The sequence below is a fragment of the Triticum aestivum genome, chromosome 3D, assembly GCF_018294505.1.
Source record: "Triticum aestivum cultivar Chinese Spring chromosome 3D, IWGSC CS RefSeq v2.1, whole genome shotgun sequence".
NCBI lineage: Eukaryota > Viridiplantae > Streptophyta > Magnoliopsida > Poales > Poaceae > Triticum > Triticum aestivum.
In genome coordinates, this window is record NC_057802.1 from 198,549,750 (window position 1) to 198,571,827 (window position 22,078).

Here is a 22,078-nt window from a genome sequence, read left to right on the forward strand (position 1 = left end):
GCCGGACCGCCTCCCTGCCAAGCGCCTCCTCGTCCTCGACCTCCTCCCCAGCGGCTCCCCGACGCCAACGCCGTTCACCGTCGCCGCCACCTCGCCCCGCCCCCGTTCCACCTCGCCGGACCTCCCCAGGCCTCGCCGCACCGTTCCCCGGCGGGTGAGCTCACGCGCCTCGCTTCCCCCTATTCCTCCTCGTCCCGAAACGTGATGGCCGCTGCCGCTCGCACCTCACGCGCGTCACCGCGCCTACCTACGCATGCGGCCGCTCACTCGCTGCACGCCGCCGCCAGCGCCCTCCTGCTGCCGACGAGGCTCGACGTTGCTCGCCGACTCGAGCACTCGAGCGCGCCCGCCCATGCACCCCTCGGCCACCGGAATCGGCCAGCCGGCGATCCCCGCCGTGGCCTTGTGCCCGGCGTGCACCATGGGGATGGCCTCTGCTGGCCCTGTGCGCTGTCTAGGGGCCAGTTTAATTAGTGTTTAGGGTTACTTAGGATTAACCATAGACACTGACCTGTGGGCCCCCTATTAAATAACTAGTTTAAAATAATCCTAATGTAATATGTGACAATGACAGATGGGGTCCACTGCTAAGTTAAATGCTAAATCAGTGTTAAATTTACCAATGAGAATGACATGCGGGTCCCACATATACTGTTCACCATTTGACCAAGTCAACAGTCAATGCTGAGTCAGCAATTGACTGGGTCCGTTGGACCCACCTGATAGCCTCTTTGTTGCAGCGCTGGGTACACTTATATGTGCCCATATCAGTTTAGCTTTTTACTAATTTAAATTTTGTTAATTAAAGAAGTTCCAAAAAACGTTTTAAAAACTTTAGAAAATCATATAAAATAATCTGTAACTCGGATGAAAATACTTTGTACATGAAAGTTGCTCAGAACGACGAGACGAATCCGGATACGCAGCCCGTTCGTCCGCCACACATCCTTAGCATAGCAAACTCGCAACTTTCCCCCTCCGGTTCATCTGTCCGAAAACGCGAAACACCGGGGATACTTTCTCGGATGTTTCCCCCCTTCGTCGGTATCACCGCCTACCGCGTTAGGGCACACCTAGCACCGCACATTGTCTTGTCATGCACCGTCATGCTTATGTTTGCATTATATTTATTGTTTCTTCCCCCTCTTCTCTCGTTAGACACCGAGACTGACGCCGCTCCTACCCAGTACGACTACCGTGTTGACGACCCCTCCTTCTCGGCTAAGCTTCCAGGCAAGCCCCCCCCCCTTGATCACCAGATATCGCCTATTCTTCTCTATGCTGCTTGCATTAGAAGAGTGTAGCATGTTACTGCTTTCGGTTAATCCTATTCTGCTGCATAGCCTATCATTGTTGCTACAGTTGTTACCCTTACCTGCTATCCTACTGCTTAGTATAGGATGCTAGTGTTCCATCAGTGGCCCTACACTCTTGTCCGTCTGCCATGCTATACTACTGGGCCGTGATCACTCGGGAGGTGATCACGGGTATATACTATATATTTTATACACATGACACATGTGGTGACTAAAGTCGGGTCAGCTCGTTGAGTACCCACAAGTGATTCTGATGAGGGGGCTGAAAGGACAGGTGGCTCCATCCCGGTAGAGGTGGGCCAGGGTTCCTGACGGCCCCCGACTGTTACTTTGTGGCGGAGCGACAGGGCAGGTTGAGACCACCTAGGAGAGAGGTGGGCCTGGCCCTGGTCGGCGTCCGCGGATACTTAAAAATAACACGCTTAACGAGATCTTGGTATTTGATCTGAGTCTGGCCATTTGGTCTATATGCACTAACCAACTACGCAGGAACAGTTATGGGCACTCGACATCATGGTATCAGCCGAAGCCTTCGTGACGTCAGCGACTGAGCGGCGCGCGCCGGATTGGACTGGAACGCCTGCTAGGCTAGGTCTGCTTCCGGCCGCGTTCGCAATGTGCAGGTGTGCAATGGGCGATGGGCCCAGACCCCTGCGCCATAGGATTTAGACCGGCGTGCTGACCTCTCTGTTGTGCCTAGGTGGGGCTGCGACGTGTTGATCTTCCGAGGCCGGGCATGACCCAGGAAAGTGTGTCCGGCCAAATGGGATCGAGCGTGTTGGGTTATGTGGTGCACCCCTGCAGGGAAGTTTATCTATTCGAATAGCCGTGTCCCTCGGTAAAAGGACGACCCGGAGTTGTACCTTGACCTTATGACAACTAGAACCGGATACTTAATAAAACACACCCTTCCAAGTGCCAGCTACAACCCGGTGATCGCTCTCTAACAGGGTGACGAGGAGGGGATCGCCGGGTAGGATTATGCTATGCGATGTTACTTGGTGAACTTACCATCTACTCTCTTCTACATGCTGCAAGATGGAGGTGGCCAGAAGCATAGTCTTCGACAAGATTAGCTATCCCCCTCTTATTCTGGCATTCTGAAGTTCGGTCCACCAATATGGCACTTTACTCATATACCCATGCATATGTAGTGTAGCTCCTTGCTTGCGAGTACTTTGGATGAGTACTCACGGTTGCTTTCCTCCCTCTTTTCCCCTTTCTATACCTGGTTGTCGCAACCAGATGCTGGAGTCCAGGAGCTAGATCCCGAGGATGATTCTACATGGAGTTCGGCTTCGAGGAGTAGTTAGGAGGTCCCAGGCAGCAGGCCTTGCATTTTTCGATCGTTGCTACTTTTGTGCTAGCCTTCTTAAGGCAACTTGTTTAACTTATGTCTGTACTCAGATATTGTTGCTTCCGCTGACTCGTCTATGATGGAGCACTTGTATTCGAGCCCTCGAGGCCCCTGGCTTGTATTATGATGCTTGTATGACTTATTTATGTTTTAGAGTTGTGTTGTGATATCTTCCCGTGAGTCCCTGATCTTGATCGTACACGTTTGCGTGCATGATTAGTGTACAATTGAATTGGGGGCATCACAAGTTGGTATCAGAGCTGACTGCCTGTAGGAATCCCCCTTTCCAACTCCTTGGCCGAAGTCGAGTCTAGTTATTGAAAAACTTTTACTAACATGGCTGTGTGGCTTACGGGCCCACGTTGCCATTGGGTGGTATTCGGATCTTTTACTCCTCGACCTTTACTCTGGGACTCTGATCTCTCTCCTATTCGGGTTAAATGAATTTTGCTAAATCTAACATTAGGATCTCGTTATCACTTTCACCCGGAGAGCCCCTTTTTACTGATGATCGTCTGCTGCACGTGAAGACCCTGAAGACACTCTCCGCTGTTAACCCGAGAACTTGTGTTCATCGCTTTTGCAATTCCTTTCCATCGATAAACTCCTATCGATAACCACGTATACTCGCCATTCATACAATGTTTCCCAGTTGATCTTGTTATTACAAGATACCCCGAAATTCTCTCTATTGTTCCGAGAATATTTTGTGCCTACTGCCTTGCAGTTCCTTTCCACCTGAATACCCGTATGGATAATTTCTCGCCCTTACCGAGTATCCGCTCTTCCCCCGTTGTTTATATGATTTGCAAGACACATTGAAATACTATCTGATCTTTTGATAATCCTCTGCCCGCTATTACTCGGCAAATACTTGTCTGCTTGCATTATGGTTGCGTTCCATATGACTAGCAATATTCATTAGTATCCTTTGTCATTATCATTAGAGTCCCTTGATTCAATATGTTGCGAATTCTCGCAGTCCTCAATCAGATCCTAGAATTCATCCTTCCGGCCCAGACGTCATATTAAACATGAGATGGATCTCGACCAATGAAATTGCCATCGATTGTACCCTTAAGCCTACTCAACCTATCCATCCTTGATCAGAGTGTTTGCTTCTGATCCCTTGATTTGGAGCTCATAATTCCTTTGCATTGGAGCTTTGAATTAGTCGGTTGTTTTGATAATCCGATCTCCTTGCTTTCTTTCTTCTGCTGGTTGAGTACCGATGCTCACATCAGGTCTCTTGTGGACCACCAGAACCTTTATGGGATTTTATCCGACGACGTCCTTCATATTCAATAACTTTGTGAGTCTTTTCTCGGATACATAATGCCTTTGGTAAATTGTATCCTCTGCTTTGTCAACCATGCTCTACTATTGAGCTGGTGATAATTACTCTCGAAGCTGGTGGCATATGTTTCTAAGTTGCCCTGATGGGTTGAACCTATGCCTTCCTTAATCTGTGTGAACCCGAAAGTTTTCCAAGGTTCATACTCCTCTGGTAATTCACCAGGTAGGTCTTCGCACTCAAATTATTTTTAATAGAGCAGTGAATGAAAGGTTATGCATTGCAGAAGTGGGAGTCGACCTTGAACTTTGTGTTCATGCCCATGGACACGATGTAGATCCTATCATGGAAGCTTCTTGTAATAATAACTATTTCCTTGATAAATATCATCTGGTATCTATGAATTGATCCTTTGCAACCGTGGTTCCGACCATGATTGTTCTCCTTTGATTCTATTTCTCGGACAAGATAAAGTACTTGCCTTCTGCAGATCAGTACGCCTGCCCAACCTTTATTTTGTTCTACCTTCGAGTATTACCCCCCTGGTATCTCGAGATTATCTTGGAATTGCATAACTTACTATGAGTTCTTCATCAAGTACTACATTCTCACTTATTACAATTTTTCATGGGCTCTGAGTTATTAAACACTCAAAGACACCGATAACTGAACCGAGTTCGCACTACGGTTCAACAACCCTTAGTAATCTTCTTTAAGTACGAGTTTGTACCCGATCACGCCATTCCTAGCCTGTTTGGCTATATCATCGTCGTAATGATTTTAACTATGCTACCTGGTCCTTATTCCCAAAGCACCACTTTCGACGATGAGCTAAGCTTACGTCAATTTTCCTCGTCTTATCATTCACCTCGAACAACAATCTTGATTCCGAATTGGTGTCATATCCGTGGTTCCAATAATCTTTTGTTGCATCAGTCCTTTTGCTTGATGCAGTCGTTGTTTGATTGCTTCTTCGTGGAGCCTCTCGACAAAATGTGTCGTGATCATCATCAACATTCTAAGCTCTTCCAGGATATCAATCGGATTCATGATGGGAAATACCATCCTTGCCCCTCGATGATTTGTGTAATCATCGACAACATTCTTACCTTCCCCCAGCACAAACTTGTTCATGTTTTGTGTTGTACCTTGATATCCTTGCTATCTAGCTAAGGTTATGTTCTACCTTGTAGTATTACTGTCTTCTATATCAAGAATGTTGTGAGGATTGCTCCACCTCTTAAGTATTCTTGGTATAGTGATGCTTCTCGCCATCACCATTCCCTTCTTGGTCCCCGTGTTGAGTGAACTCTGTTGTGCGAATTTATTATCTCTGGCAACCCTATTGCTTCAGAGTTAATGGACAATTATTCCAATTTAGTGTGTTGGTTGCTCAATCGCCATTTCGACGTTGGGCATGCAACCCAACCCATATTTTGAATGCACCTTTCAAACCATGTTTAATTGTGTATGTTTTCCTCCAGCATACATCATTAAGTCATTTGATCTGGCTAATGTTATCTCCTTGTTCACATAGTTGTGGAAATCCATCCTTTTTGGAAATGTCAATGGATTGTCGCTGAGTCAATCAGTCACCTCCTCATTCTCTCCTTGAATTAATAATGAACTCATGATTCAGAGCTTGCTTCCATAGTTCATTTACCAAGAATCTTACAATGTCGTCTCATCAAATTGTGTTGCACCTTTCCTTCTCAGGTATCCTGAGTATGAGGTATCCTGACATCAATCCGAACTGAATCTCAGTCAGATATGATGGTTGGGACATTTTCCAAAAGTCGTAAGATTGGTCTTTATGTGACCCGGTAAGGTGATGTCGTGCCTAGCACACCTGGCCGGAGGCCCTATTGTTATAGATTCCTTTTCAGCAAGGTTATCCATTCTTCCATGAGGAAATTGTAAGACTTATTCTATAAGTTGTTCCTGATGGATCCTTTGTGTTTCCAAAGTCCGATCTTTACCCAATGACCATGTCAATGCTATCTCGAAGCATGTCTGTGGTACTCCGATTTTCAACAAGAACATTTGAAGCCCAATGCTAAATGTTTCTTGCTCAATTATCCAAACACCGTTGTATGGGTAATGTCATGAAATTTCTCACCCCTTACCTAAAGGGTTTTCTACATTATATCTTGTCAACAGATATCATGCCTTGCTTGTCCTTGGGAAGGATATACCCCTGAAATATGTGTTTAAACACATTTTTCCTTTCCATTGTTCTGTTTAATCTGATAATCATATTTCCTTTCCATTGTTTTGTTTAACCTTTCTTGTAATCTGATTTAACTAAGCAGTGATAATTCCCTACTTAGGTAAGCACCTTGTCCACGTGGTCAGTAAGACCCTGTTACTATTGTTGATGACATTCCGGTAGCCGCCGATGGACGAGAACTTTGCCTATTGGCCCGCCTCGTTCAACGAGCAGGAAAATGGTTCTCTTCGTCCCTCGCCCTTGGTACCAATGATTGTTGCCAACATAACTGACAGGCTATCCTCTGACTTGCCTTGCTATCATGACCATGCAAGAGGTCAGCGCCCTTTCTACTTTTAACCCACATAGTGGACCCATAACCCACAGTTCGACAGGATCGAAACCTGACTCTCCTGTACATCCCTGTCTTCCAAAATTGTTCCTCACGCTTGGCTTCGTATGTAATTCACGAGCCACCTTCTTGTGATCTGTTCTGGTATCAGATGCAATACTTATTCCCGTCGCTCTGAAACCCTTTTACACTCTGTTTCAGGTAACGAACGATTGCCTACCCGATTGAAGCTTCTTATTGCACCTTCTTACCTTGCTCTCGATGACTTTCTTGAATTTCAACTCGAGAGATGCCTCTTTGCCACGTTCACTGAGATAGTCCCCAGGTAACTATCTTGTGTTGAGCTCCGTCCTTCCCAAGTCTTCTCCCCTTACTCCACCCCTTAAATCTTGGGACGAGATTTCTTGTAGTGGAGGAGATTTGTAACACCCCCAGTGTCATGCTACAGTAATCCCCTGTTAATGGTGCCATGTCATCTTGTTACTGTTGCTAATCTTCACTTGATCCAAATCACCATTCTAATTCAAATCCAATCTAAAGTCAAAAATTCTTATTTGTGAGACATGAAATCTAAAATGTTCATCTTGTGGCAAATAGTCATTTGTTAATATTGGTGGTGAACCAACATTTTTGCAAGGTGTTTAAATGGCCTAAACCAATTAAAACAGTGACCTAAGCAATAGATTAAATGCCTTTTTCATTTATAAAAAAATGCAAGCAATTTCAAAAGCCTCACAATCTTTTTATGGCAGTGCCCAGTAATTCTTTGAAATTGTTTGGCTAGTGGCATATTTTTGCAAAGTCCTTTGTGGCTAAAAGAAAAAAAGGGCAAAAGCTGCAAAAAAGGAAAAGAAAAAGCCCTCCTCCCTGCTGGGCCTTGACCCAGATGGCCAACCGGCCCAACTGGCCAACAGGCCGTCAGTCCGGCCCACCCCCTGCCTACACCTAACCCCTTCCTCGTGACCTAATTGCCGCACCCCACTCCCCACTCGCTCCTCCCACGCTCCCCTCTCTCCCTCGTCTCCTCCCCCCGTCTGGATCGAGGCAGAGGAGCCAGATCCCCCGCCGCCCCGATGCCCGTCGCCACCTCGACCCTGACACGTTACCTCGCCGCTAGCCGGACTGCCCCGCCGCCGCTCGGACCCCCCCCCCTCACCGGACCGCCTCCCTGCCAAGCGCCTCCTCGTCCTCGACCTCCTCCCCAATGGCTCCCCGACGCCAACGCCGTTCGCCATCGCCGCCACCTCGCCGGACCTCCCCAGGCCTCGCCGCACCGTTCCCCGGCACCAGGGTGAGCTCACGCGCCCCGCTTCCCCCTATTCCCCCTCGTCCCGGAACGTCATGGCCGCTGCCGCTCGCACCTCACGCGCGTCACCGCGCCTATCTACGCATGCGGCCGCTCACTCGCTGCACGCCGCCGCCAGCGCCCTCCTGCTGCCGACCTCGCTCGACGTTGCTCGCCGACTCGAGCACTCCATCGCGCCCGCCCATGCACCCCTCGGCCACCGGAATCAGCCGGCCGGCGATCCCCGCCGTGGCCTGGTGCCCGGCGTGCGCCATGGGGATGGCCTCTGCTGGCCCTGTGCGCTGTCTAGGGGCCAATTTAATTAGTGTTTAGGGTTACTTAGGATTAACCATAGACACTGACCTGTGGGCCCCCTATTAAATAACTAGTTTAAAATAATCCTAATGTAATATGTGACAATGACAGATGGGGTCCACTGCTAAGTTAAATGCTAAATCAGTGTTAAATTTACCAATGAGAATGACATGCGGGTCCCACATATACTGTTCACCATTTGACCAAGTCAACAGTCAATGCTGAGTCAGCAATTGACTGGGTCCGTTGGACCCACCTGATAGCCTCTTTGTTGCAGCGCTGGGTACACTTATATGTGCCCATATCAGTTTAGCTTTTTACTAATTTAAATTTTGTTAATTAAAGAAGTTCCAAAAAACGTTTTAAAAACTTTAGAAAATCATATAAAATAATCTGTAACTCGGATGAAAATACTTTGTACATGAAAGTTGCTCAGAACGACGAGACGAATCCGGATACGCAGCCCGTTCGTCCGCCACACATCCTTAGCATAGCAAACTCGCAACTTTCCCCCTCCGGTTCATCTGTCCGAAAACGCGAAACACCGGGGATACTTTCTCGGATGTTTCCCCCCTTCGTCGGTATCACCGCCTACCGCGTTAGGGCACACCTAGCACCGCACATTGTCTTGTCATGCACCGTCATGCTTATGTTTGCATTATATTTATTGTTTCTTCCCCCTCTTCTCTCGTTAGACACCGAGACTGACGCCGCTCCTACCCAGTACGACTACCGTGTTGACGACCCCTCCTTCTCGGCTGAGCTTCCAGGCAAGCCCCCCCCCCCTTGATCACCAGATATCGCCTATTCTTCTCTATGCTGCTTGCATTAGAAGAGTGTAGCATGTTACTGCTTTCGGTTAATCCTATTCTGCTGCATAGCCTATCATTGTTGCTACAGTTGTTACCCTTACCTGCTATCCTACTGCTTAGTATAGGATGCTAGTGTTCCATCAGTGGCCCTACACTCTTGTCCGTCTGCCATGCTATACTACTGGGCCGTGATCACTCGGGAGGTGATCACGGGTATATACTATATATTTTATACACATGACACATGTGGTGACTAAAGTCGGGTCAGCTCGTTGAGTACCCACAAGTGATTCTGATGAGGGGGCTGAAAGGACAGGTGGCTCCATCCCGGTAGAGGTGGGCCAGGGTTCCTGACGGCCCCCGACTGTTACTTTGTGGCGGAGCGACAGGGCAGGTTGAGACCACCTAGGAGAGAGGTGGGCCTGGCCCTGGTCGGCGTCCGCGGATACTTAAAAATAACACGCTTAACGAGATCTTGGTATTTGATCTGAGTCTGGCCATTTGGTCTATACGCACTAACCAACTACGCAGGAACAGTTATGGGCACTCGACATCGTGGTATCAGCCGAAGCCTTCGTGACGTCAGCGACTGAGCGGCGCCCGCCGGATTGGACTGGAACGCCTGCTAGGCTAGGTCTGCTTCCGGCCGCGTTCGCAACGTGCAGGTGTGAAATGGGCGATGGGCCCAGACCCCTGCGCCATAGGATTTAGACCGGCGTGCTGACCTCTCTGTTGTGCCTAGGTGGGGCTGCGACGTGTTGATCTTCCGAGGCCGGGCATGACCCAGGAAAGTGTGTCCGGCCAAATGGGATCGAGCGTGTTGGGTTATGTGATGCACCCCTGCAGGGAAGTTTATCTATTCGAATAGCCGTGTCCCTCGGTAAAAGGACGACCCCGAGTTGTACCTTGACCTTATGAAAACTAGAACCGGATACTTAATAAAACACACCCTTCCAAGTGCGAGCTACAACCCAGTGATCGCTCTCTAACAGGGCGACGAGGAGGGGATCGCCGGGTAGGATTATGCTATGCGATGCTACTTGGTGAACTTACCATCTACTCTCTTCTACATGCTGCAAGATGGAGGTGGCTAGAAGCGTAGTCTTCGACAGGATTAGCTATCCCCCTCTTATTCTGGCATTCTGCAATTCAGTCCACCGATATGGCCCTTTACACATATACCCATGCATATGTAGTGTAGCTCCTTTCTTGCGAGTACTTTGGATGAGTACTCACGGTTGCTTTTCTCCCTCTTTTCCCCTTTCTATACCTGGTTGTCGCAACCAGATGCTGGAGTCCAGGAGCTAGAGATCCCGAAGATGATTCTACATGGAGTTCGGCTTCGAGGAGTAGTTAGGAGGTCCGAGGCAGGAGGCCTTGCCTTTTCGATCGTTGTTACTTATGTGCTAGCCTTCTTAAGGCAACTTATTTAACTTATGTCTGTACTCAGATATTGTTGCTTCCACTGACTCGTCTATGATCGAGCACTTGTATTCGAGCCCTCGAGGCCCCTGGCTTGTATTATGATGCTTGTATGACTTATTTATGTTTTAGAGTTGTGTTGTGATATCTTCGCGTGAGTCCCTGATCTTGATCGTACACGTTTGCGTGCATGATTAGTGTAGGATTGAATGGGGGGCGTCACAACGGTCATCACCGGGAGTGGTCCCGATTATTGTCACTTCGAGGTTGCCGGATCATAACACATAGTAGGTGACTATAGACTTGCTAGATAGGATCAAGAACTCACATATATTCTTGAAAACGTAATAGGTTCAGATCAGAAATCATGGCACTCGGGCCCTAGTGACAAGCATTAAGCATAGCAAAGTCATAGCAACATCAATCTCGGAACATAGTGGATACTAGGGATCAAACCCTAACAAAACTAACTCGATTACATGATAAATCTCATCCAACCCATCACCGTCCAGCAAGCCTACGATGGAATTACTCACTCACGGCGGTGAGCATCATGAAATTGGTGATGGAGGATGGTTGATGATGATGACGGCGACGGATTCCCCTCTCCGGAACCCCGAACGGACTCCAGATCAGCCCTCCAGAGAGGTTTTAGGGCTTGGCGGCGGCTCCGTATCGTAAAACGCGATGAATCCTTCTCTCTGATTTTTTTCTCCCCGAACACGAATATATGGAGTTGGAGTTGAAGTCGGTGGAGCAACAGGGGGCGCGCCGAGGGGGGCAGGCACGCCCCCACCCTCGTGTACAAGTGGTGGGCCCCCTGGCCTTGATTCTTTCGCCAATATTTTTAATATTTTCCAAAAATAAGTTCCGTGGAGTTTCAGGTCATTCCGAGAACTTTTGTTTCTGCACATAAATAACACCATGGAAAGTCTGCTGAAAACAGCGTCAGTTCGGGTTAGTTCCATTCAAATCATGCAAGTTAGAGTCCAAAACAAGGGCAAAATTGTTTGGAGAAGTAGATACGACGGAGACGTATCAAACATCATATGTGTATTTCACTCTATGTCTATGGATATCCATGTATGTTCATTGTGGGACTAACCCATGTAGGTATCGAAAGTGCAACTCACTCCAATGGATTGCTCCAAATGATGTACATCAACATTGAGCATCTACATCTTCAACACCTACATGAAGTCATCATCGACAAAACCCAACGTTAGTTCATCCCTCTTAGGGGGGATATCACATCTAGGGGGAGCTTTGCTCTAAGAATTGAGCTAAAGCAACTCTAATGGTGTGAACACAACAATGCTTTATGTAAAAGTGGTAACCCCACTTGTGCTTAAACGATGAGTATGACCTATGATCAAATGTTCTCAATTGACTCCTCAGTCAATATACTCATATATAGATGACCTAGTCATCGCCAATTGCTTGATAGATGCTATGTCACAGCCCTAGAATTGTTTGCAATAGTTGCATCGGTGAGCATCCATGCATCATGTCTAAATTCAAGAAACTTGAATTTAGGAAAGTTGAAAGCCTCAAAGTTTTAATTAAAAGAAGGGCAAATAACCCTAGAAAATGCATCTAATGTTCCCAAAATGCTCTTCAATGATGTTTAATATTTTTGGCAAGGGTTTTGGCCCAAACCAAAAATATGGAACATTTTTGATGAATTATTTTAGCCATTTGGATTTAAATCAATAAATATTTGAGTTGGATTTAATTCTTCTATAAAAGAATTGCAAGTCCAACAATTCTGTAAATTTGTGAGTGGCTTTGAATAATTTGTATCAAGCAACGTAAATCTTTTCAGAAGCTACTAAAAATGATTTGGTATAAAAATCAAATCAAAACAAATTAAACAAGATAGAAAACAAACAGAAAGTAAATAGAGAGAACAACACCTGGCAGCCCACTTACCTGGCCAGCTGGCGGCCCGGTAAGACAGCCCAGCCCACCAGGGGTAGGGGCGTCTTCCTCCCCGCACCAGTAGGATGCCGCGCGCGTGATCGCTGCACGCCGGCACGCGCCGGGCCACCTCCTGCTTCCCGCCGCCTCCCCGACGTCACTTTGGACGCCACGCAGTCTCCTGCTTCCCCTCGACCTCTCCCCTCCATGCAGCTCTCTCTTTTTCCCCTCCTCTTCTCTCTCCCCGCAGCGCACCCGAGCGCGCTCGTCCTCTCCGCTCGCTGCTGCCGCAGCCACGGTCACCGCCTCGCCTCACCACTGCGTTCCAGAGCTCCGCCACCGTCGCCTATGCCTCCCCGATGACCCACGTGCCGCCGGACGCCCTTGAGCGCTCTCCCTGTCGTCTTCTTCAACCTCGGTGCCCGAAGATCTCGTCATCGATTCGCCGGCTTCCGACCATCCCCGAGCCGGCTGACCTTTTCTCCGTCCTCCCTGTGAGCTACTGCGTCATCCCCCTCTCTTCTTTCTACTGTTTGTGCGCCCCAGCTAGCTTCACCACCGTGCCCGAAGCTCGCCGCCGCCCACCCATATCGCCGTTGTGGAAGCAGCAAGCAAAGCTTGCATATGAGCGCGCCACCGTGCTCAGAGCTTACCCAGGAGACGAACGCAACCACCCCCACTTCCTGCCATGCGACCTAGCGCGGGTTTCACCGAGGCCGAACTCCGGCCGCCGCGGAAGCGGACACCATCGTCGATTTAGGTCGCCTCCGGCGACCCCACTAGCACCACCCGATGCGCCTCGTCATGCTGCAACCATAGAGCCCAACCCCGCCTCCTTTCATCGCCGGAATCACCGAAACGAGCGACGCCGCCGCGTCTGTGTGTCACCGGCGGTTAGCCGCCGACGTGGCCACTTTGTTAGAGGCTAATCACCCGCTAATTAACCCCCTAGACACTGGCAACGGGCCCCGTTCCTTAATTAACCACAGGACTAATTCCTGCTTATATTTAACTTAATCACGGTGGCTCCACGTGTCAGCTTTGATCGTGCTGACGTCACCATTGACCGGGCCCACCTGTCGGTGACCTAACAAGCCCAGGGTCACTGACCAACGGGTCCCGTAGGTCAGGTTTGACCTAAACCGGGCCCTGTTGACTTGCTGACGTCACAGTGACGCAGTGCTGATGCAGTAATCACTTTTCTAGATTTTAAATAAATTCAAACGATTTATTTATTTTCAGAAAATGTCCTAAACTTCTAAAAATCATAGAAATTCAATCGTAACTCCAAATGAAATAATTTATATATGAAAAAGATCAGAAAAATCCAATCTATCCATCTGTACCATTTTCGTGCATGTTAGAACAACTTATGACTACTGTTTAGGGCAAATCAAATAAATGGCATATGAACTTTAACATATGGAGTTTGAATTTGAACCTAGGGTTCAAACCAACTTCATTTAAATCATTGTTAGCTACATTAGCTCTAACCACAGCATATTGCCATGCCACATTCATGCATCATATTGTTGCATTGCATTGATTGTGTTTCTTCTCTGTTGCCGGTATTTGTCCCCTCTCAGTAGACGTGGTTCCGACGATGAGATCGATGACACCGATGAAGAACTATACTATCTTCAGAAGTGCCAGGCAAGCAAAACCCCTTTGTTCATTCCGATACAATCCCACTCTCTCGCTTCTGCTCTCTTTTACTGCATTAGGACAACAACACTTCAACTCTTACATGCTGCGGTAGTTGAACCCCTTTCCTCTGCATGACCTATCATTGCCACAGTAAATAGATGAAACCCACTAGCATGAGTAGGAGTTGTTTGAGCCCTGATGTGCCTACTCATTCATGCTTGTTGTCATGCCTGCTACTGCTTAGAGTTGAGTCAGGTCTGATTCATCGGGGATGAATTGGAATGTGGTGAGCATGACTTACTGTTGAGAGCTAAGTGTGTGAACACGATTTGGTAAAGGTAGCGGTGAGAGGCCATGTAGGAGTACATGGTGGGTTGTCTCATTGAAACCGTCCTCAGGAACTGAGTTCTGTGTTTGTGATCCATGAACAGTTACTACCACACATTGGGTTCCGGTAACTCGACCCCTCTAATCTTATTAATCGCCTCGATCTCTGTCCAAGAGTTGCAACTAGTTTCTGGTGTTTGTAGGATATGTGTTGGGGGCCATGCGTAGCGCTGACCCTAGGGGTGGGCTATGATGCGGTAGAGACACGAGGCACGGTGTACCGGGACGCCCGTTTGGTGCCTCGGGAACCCTGCTCTCATCGTTTGGGGCCGTGAGCGAAACCCCGGCCGGATCTCCTTGCGGATGGAACCCGAATAGGCGATAAACCTGGACTAGAGACTTGTGTGGTTAGTGAGGTTGTGGCCGACTCCCTCGCCAGGCTTCCGCTTGAAGGTTGCCGAGATACACGACGTGTACATGGTGGTAAGTGGCGAGAGCGTGTGTGAAGAAGTACACCCCTGCAGGGTTATAAATGATCTATTCGAATAGCCGCGTCCGCGGTAAAGGACTTCTAGGTTGCCTATACAGTTCATAGATAAGTGAAAGTGGATACTCTAAAATGCGCAAGATAGGCGTGAGTGCTATTGATGGCGTTCTCGTAGGGAGACGGGAGCGGGTCCATAGTGGTGTATTGTTTTGGTGAATATGTGGACTCATGTGCGCCACCTCAAAAGAGTTACTTGCAGTCGTAGTTTAGGATAGCCACCGAGTCAAAGCTGGCTTGCTGCAGTTAAACTCCACCACCCCCTTTGTTGATACTGATGCATATGTAGATAGTTCTGATGTAAGTCTTGCTGGGTACATTTGTACTCACATTTGCTTAATTTATGTTTTTGCAGAGAGACTTCAGTCTCGCTAGTAGTTCCGCGTGGACTTCGACGTTTAGCTTGTTACCTCAGCTATGATCTTGTGCCCTCGGCAGGGTCTTGTAGTTAGTCAGGCTTCTCGGCCTTTTTCATTTGTAGTTGTCTGTACTCAGACAAGATAAGCTTCCGCATGTGCTATTGATTGTATGACTTGAATGTTGGGTCATGAGACCCATGTTTGTAATACCTGACTCTTCGGAGTCTTATGAATAAATACTTTGAGTCGTAGAGTTTTGTTGTGATGCCATGTTGTATTTACACATATCGAGCATATTGTGTGTATGATTGAAATGCTTGGTATGTGCGGGATCTGACAACCTAGTTGTCTATCCTTGGTAGCCTCTCTTATGGGGAAATGTAGTCTGGTGCTTCCACTGAGCCATGGTAGTCTGCTACAGCCCGGTTTACCGGAGTCCTGTTAGCCCAGTTGCTACTGCTCCGGAACACTTAGACTGGCCGGCATGTGTCCTTCTTCGATCCTGTGTCTGTCCCTTCGGGGAAATGTCACGCGGTGTCTTTCGGAGTCCTGTTAGCCTGCTACAGCCCGGATTCCCGGACTCCTGCTAGCCCAGTTGCTACAGCCCGAATTCACTCGCTGATGACCGGCACGTTCGTTGCTGGGTCATGTATGCCTGTCCCTGTAAGTTAGTGCCACTTTGGGTTTACGACAAGTCATGTCGGCCCGGGTTCTTTTTCATATGGATGCTAGCAACACTATCATATACGTGAGCCAAAATCCACAAACGGTCCCGGGCCAGGTAAGGTGGCACCCGTGGGAATACCATGCGTGAGGCTGCAAAGTGATATGATGTGTTACATGCTAGATCGGTGTGACTTAGGATCGGGGTCCTGACATGCTAGAGTGTTTGTGCATATTTTGCCACATATTTCATTTGCTATCTTATTGAGTGAGCATGTTGGTTGCATATTTTTTCCCATTCAAGGACAACCATTTGTTGCTTTGATTGTTTGGTCTTTCTTTTTGCCAAATGGATGGATAAGAATGCCTAAGAACTCCCTCTAGCTATCTATGCTTTTCTCGTCTCAAACTCTATTCATGCTACATCACAAAGTTTGATCAAGTCGAATTCGGACCCTCCGGGTGAGGAGCACTCAAAGCCACCGATCCGTCAAGGGCTTAAACTTCCAAAACCTCTTAATGGCTTTCGGTCTGACTGATTCATTCACTTCGGTCTCATTGAAATTAGTGAGTTGATCTAGGTTTTCACCTCGGTGCAACCGATTAGAACAGTTTGGTCTCACCAAGTTGCAGTAACCGCTTGCGATTCTGGATCTCGGTGCCACCGAGTTGTCCCACTCGGTCACAACAACAATGACTGGGTATATATATACTGCGGGTTGAATTTTGGAAATTCCTTCAAACTCCCAACCGCGCCTACCCAGCTCGGCCGCCCCTCCTGGTCTCCGGATCGTCTCTGTTGTCACCAGCGCCCTCCTGCTGCTGGTCTCTGTTGCCGTCAACGGGAATCTCCACCGCCGTTGTCGCCATAGCGAGTTCGTCGCCGAGTTAGGGTACGGAATCGATCTCTTTGTGCACTCTTTAACTCCAATTCTTGCACAGAGATTAATGCCATGTTTCTAGCCACGATTGAGATCAATCTATCCACCTAAAACTTCCTCTAGAATATATTTGATGCAAAAACTTAGGGTTAGGTTTCCGCTGAACTCATCTCAGACCGACCAATCTGAAGAATTCGGTCTCACGGATTTGGCCCAGGCCATTGCACATGTACTACTCGGTCTGACCGAAGTGTACCAATCAGTGTGACTGAGTTCACTTTCTCTGTGAAACTCTAGCATCTCGGAGTCACCGAACTACGTTTCGGTCTGACCGAAATTGTATGTTTAGACTCTAAAGTTGCTTCGGTGTCACCGAGTTTGTCATATTGGTAGCTCCAAAATGCTTTCTGCAGAAAACTAAAATTAAGTTTTTGTGTCAACTTTTTGCCAAAATAGTTGTGCTTTGCGATGCTCATCTACTCTACCTATACCTATCTATTCACAGGGTCGGTGTCAGAGATGTCAGACAACAGTGATAGTCAAAATAGGTCAGAGGAGCAGGTAAATCTCCGTGAGGGCACTAGTCCCTCCAACAACAGCTGTGATGAGGGTAGCAGAAGCACCCCAAGCAATTTTCCTAAGGCTGCAACCAGGAAAAGGAAGAAGAGAACCTCAGAATCTGAAGATGGGGACTTTGTTGTTGATGAGGAGGCCACCTCAAGGAAAAAGGTGCTCAAGAAGGAACAAGCTGTTGCTGCCGCCATCAAGCCTGGTATGCACAAGAAGGCTCCTGCCCAGAGGAATCCCATGTCTAAAGCTAGAGCCTCCACTCTATAAACCATGAAACCAAGAGAGGAAGAGGCTGCTGGAGGAAAGAAAAGGAAGGAAAGAGTTAAGAAGACTATGGCCAGAGTTATTAAAAAACCTTCCATGATGAAAGAGTTCGATGAAGATGATGATGAGGAGGAAGAGCCAGTGCCGAAATCTCAGAAGCTCATGGGGATGCTATCAAGTCTGGGCTGCTCCATCTAAGCCCAAGACAACTCCCAAGCCATCTGCTCAAGCTCAAGCTCCAAAACCAACTGCACCCAAGAGATCCACCAGAAACATTTCAGCTGCAGAGAAGAACAAGGCCCTAGTGCCTGAAGCTCAAGAGGATGAGGAGCAGCAAGTGCTTAGAAAAGCTAAAACCCAAGATTCCAGATCATGATGGCAATCATCCTGTTGCTGAAAATATGAAAGTGAGAAAGGATGCAGGTCTCAGATTGTGGAGACAAACTGATCCATATGTTGTAAGGAGAAGGACTGTTGTGGACTATCGCTTTCACACCAAGGAACGTCATGATTTCTATGAGACAGTCCTATTGGATAAGAAGCCCATTTTCAGTGACATGAGATGGGTTGATTGGAAATTCATTGATGACAATGAGGATTACTTCCCATGAGTTCATGGGAGTTTCAGAATGAACGGTGTTGACACTTTTGTTGGTCAAAAGCTGACAAAATGGAACGATGAATTGGTCATGCAATTCTATTAACCTGCTCATTTCTATCCAGATGGCAAGATAGTCTGGATGACTGAAGGCACAAGGTATCAATCGTCAATTGCTGAATGGGCCAAGTTGATCAATGCCCCTGAAGAAGCTGAAGATGACATAGATGTGTATGCCAAGCCTAGGAAGGATCACAACTCGATGGCTCACATGTACAAGGAAATTCCTGATGATGCTTTGGAGACTCACAAGTTTGGATCCATCTATTATCTGTTGTCAGGTTTGACCACGATAAACACTATATTGAGGCACACTCTGTTGCCCAAGTCAGGAGATCATAGGATGATCCGTGGTCACTCAATCAACCTGCTTCATATGTTTGATTTGCCAGAGAAGTTCAAGGTGATGAGTTTGTTTGTTCAAACTGTGAAGAGAACTATTGCTGACCAAAAAAGATCATGTGGATATGCCCCTCACATTCAGATGTTGATCAACTCCAAGATGGGGATAGGACATATCTTCGAGACAGAGAGAATCTTCCCCTGAGGTCAGACTTTGAGGAAAATGTGGTTGTCATGGATGCATCACATCCCACTTTAGTAGAGGCTTGGGAGAAGCGAGAGAAAGCAAAGGCAGTAAAGACTTCCACAATGCTAGATGCTTCAGTTGTCAATCTCAAGACCAAGCAAGATCAACTCAGTTATCTGCTTGAGGCAATAGTGAGAATGGAGAAAGGACTAGCCACCCTGACTCGAAATCAAGAGAGCCTTGAGAGGATCTTTGAGACCAAACTTCATGATCTAGATGTGAAGGTCACCGAGATCCAGACCATGGTTGAGAATCTACAGGAAGAGGTTGAGGACAGGAGTGATAGACCAACCACTGATGCTTTTCACAGAGTGCCGAGAGCACAAAGGTCTACAGTTGTGCCAGTAGTCAGAGACCCCAGAGCTACTACTTCAGCACCTGCAGCAACTGCCATCGTTGTACCTCCAGTTGCAACTCCTCCAGCTCCTCAGACATCTCCAGAAGCGTTTGCAGATGTTGTCCTCTCCACGCCATCTGCGCACACCAGAGCAACCAGCCAGAAGACCACTTCAGGAGCTCCCAGAGATCGTCCTAGAGTGCCGCATAGCACTATGCATTTTCAAGCTTCTTGGTAACTTGTTGCCAAAGGGGGGGAAAGTGTATAGATCATTAGGCTGAGAGAGAGAGAGAGCGTTTTGCCCTTTTGTTGCTTCTCTTGCTACTTGCTATTGGATCTTTTGCTTGCTACTATTTGTGTTTGTGTGTGAGATACTCTTATGATCATTTGTTTGATCATATTATGCTTTAATGTGTGCTTGAATGATGATATCTTAATACTTGTGTATGATCAATCATGTTTCCCTTGGTGATGAGTGCATGTTCCTTAAGTTTTATCATTTTGAGTGCTCCACCAAAATGTATGTGACATGGAAGAGTGACCCATGATCCTAATCGATTGTGTATTTGCATTCAAAAGAAAATTCTAAATAATGCACAAATTTATGGAGAGCTCTTGCTTATCACATACTTCTCAAAGCGATGATGTATTTCATTCATATTATCATTTGTCGAAGCTTTGATCTATATGTTGTCATCAATTACCAAAAAGGTGGAGATTGAAAGTGCAACTAATCCCCGGGTGGTTTTGGTAATTCATAACAACATATAGCTCATTAAAATGATATCCATTCAAGTTAAATATTTTAGAAAGTTCAATGATTGGCATGGTATGGACTAGAGATGTGGACCCCTCAAAATGCTAAGGACAAAGACTGGCAAAAGCTCAAGACTCTACATTTCTATTTTCGTGATCCAAGATCACATTGAGTCCATAGGAAAAGCCAATACTATTAAGAGGGGATGAGGTGTTGCTTAATGGTCTACTTGCTCAAAGTGCTTAGTGATATGCTCCACAGCCCTCAACCACTTTCTCAATTCCAAATGTGTCCAAAACCTAAAGTCAAACTCGGCCCCACCGATTTGATCTATTCGGTGCCATCGAGTTTCTTTGACGTAGCCACTTCCAGAAACCCTAATCAATTCGGTCTCACCGATCGGGTTCTCGGTCTCACCGAGATGGCAATGGAAACTCTCTGTTTCCCTTCGTAACATTTCGGTCTTGCCGAAATGAGCGATCGGTCCCACCGAGTTCGCAATGCAAACTCTCTGTTTCCCTTCGTAATGTTTCGGTCTTACCAAAATGAGCGATCAGTCCCATTGAGTTTGCTTGACCAACTCTATGTTTGCTCATTGCAGAAATCGGTCCCACCGAATGCAATCAGTCACACTATGATGAGGTTTTGCCCTAACCCTATCACATCGGTCCCACCGAGTTGATCATATCGGTCCCACCGAGAATCCTAACGTTCACATTTTGAACTGAATCGGTCTCACCGAGTTCACCTATTCAGTCTGACCGAGTTGGGTCAAATGTGTGTAACGATTGGATTTTGTGTGGAGGCTATATATACCCCTCCACCCCCTTCTCTATTCAAGAGATAGGCATCAGAACATGCCTACACTTCCACTACTCATTTTTTGAGAGAGAACCACCTACTCATGTGTTGAGACCAAGACATTCCAATCCAACCACAAGAATCTTGATCTCTAGCCTTCCTTAAGTTGCTTTCCACTCAAATCATCTTTCCACCATAGCCAAATCTGTGAGAGAGAATTGAGTGTTGGGGAGACTATCATTTGAAGCACAAGATCAAGGAGTTCATCATCATCACACCATCTATTACATTTTGGAGAGTGGTGTCTCCTAGATTGGTTAGGTGTCACTTGGGAGCCTCCGACAAGATTGTGGAGTTGAACCAAGGAGTTTGTAAGGGCAATGAGATCGCCTACTGTCGGCATTCTGGGAACGGGGGACCCCAGACTTGCCTGCCTGCGGCCCGCAGCGTGGCTCCACCAGCGGCCTCGTACGGCCCATCTTCACCAGCAAATGCTCAAGACCCTCGCGAGGGGCCAAGCCTCGCGAGGCGGACGACACAAGACCTCCTCGTGGGCAGCCTCACCAGGCTAGCTCGCAAGGGGCGGAGAGATCAAGGCAAGGGGCACCTCGCGAGGTCCTTGTGACGCAAGCCATGATGATCGTGACCAGGCGGGCGCCAGGCGGGCGCCCGCACGCGCAGTGTCCTTGTTTCCTCTTTGGTGCTAAAGAGGCAAGCGTAGGCGAGGAGTCCCGAGGCATCAGGCAAAGGTTTCCGCATCGGTGCAATGAGACCAAGACCAGCAGGACGGCAGGACGGAGGTCATGTGGAGCCCAAGACGGCGTCACCACCAGAGCCTTTGGCAGGCGAAGACTACTTTTGTCAGAATAACTTGTACGCGTTGTCCCCCTTCAAACTTGGCCGTTGTGGGATCCCTTCCCGCTCAATATTTGGGAAGAGGACCAGGGCCTCTATAAATAGGGCTAGCCACCACAGTAGGAAAGCAAGATTCAGATCACCCTTGACCACACAAGTTCACCAAGCACAAGAGCACCTCTCTTTAGGAGGCTGTTCTTCCCTTGTGACTGTTCATCCATAGCCCAAGAGGCAATCCACCACACCACACTGGAGTAGGGTATTACACCACAACGGTGGCCCGAACCAGTATAAATCTTGTGTCCCCTTGTTCTTTGGGTCCGTCGAGCTAGGCCATGAGATCATGATGTGTGCGAGCTAGAGGGAGGAGAGATCTTCGTGCGCACCCCAGTGTTCAAACCTCAAGGGTTTTGCCGGAACCCATAATACGACATTTGGCATGCCAGGTAGGGGTGCGCTGAAGCTTTCCTCTCGTCGATCCGCGTTTCGCCACCCCACCAAGTTCATGGCCAACGCTCGCCGGGCCCGCGCTGAGCGCCGGGCC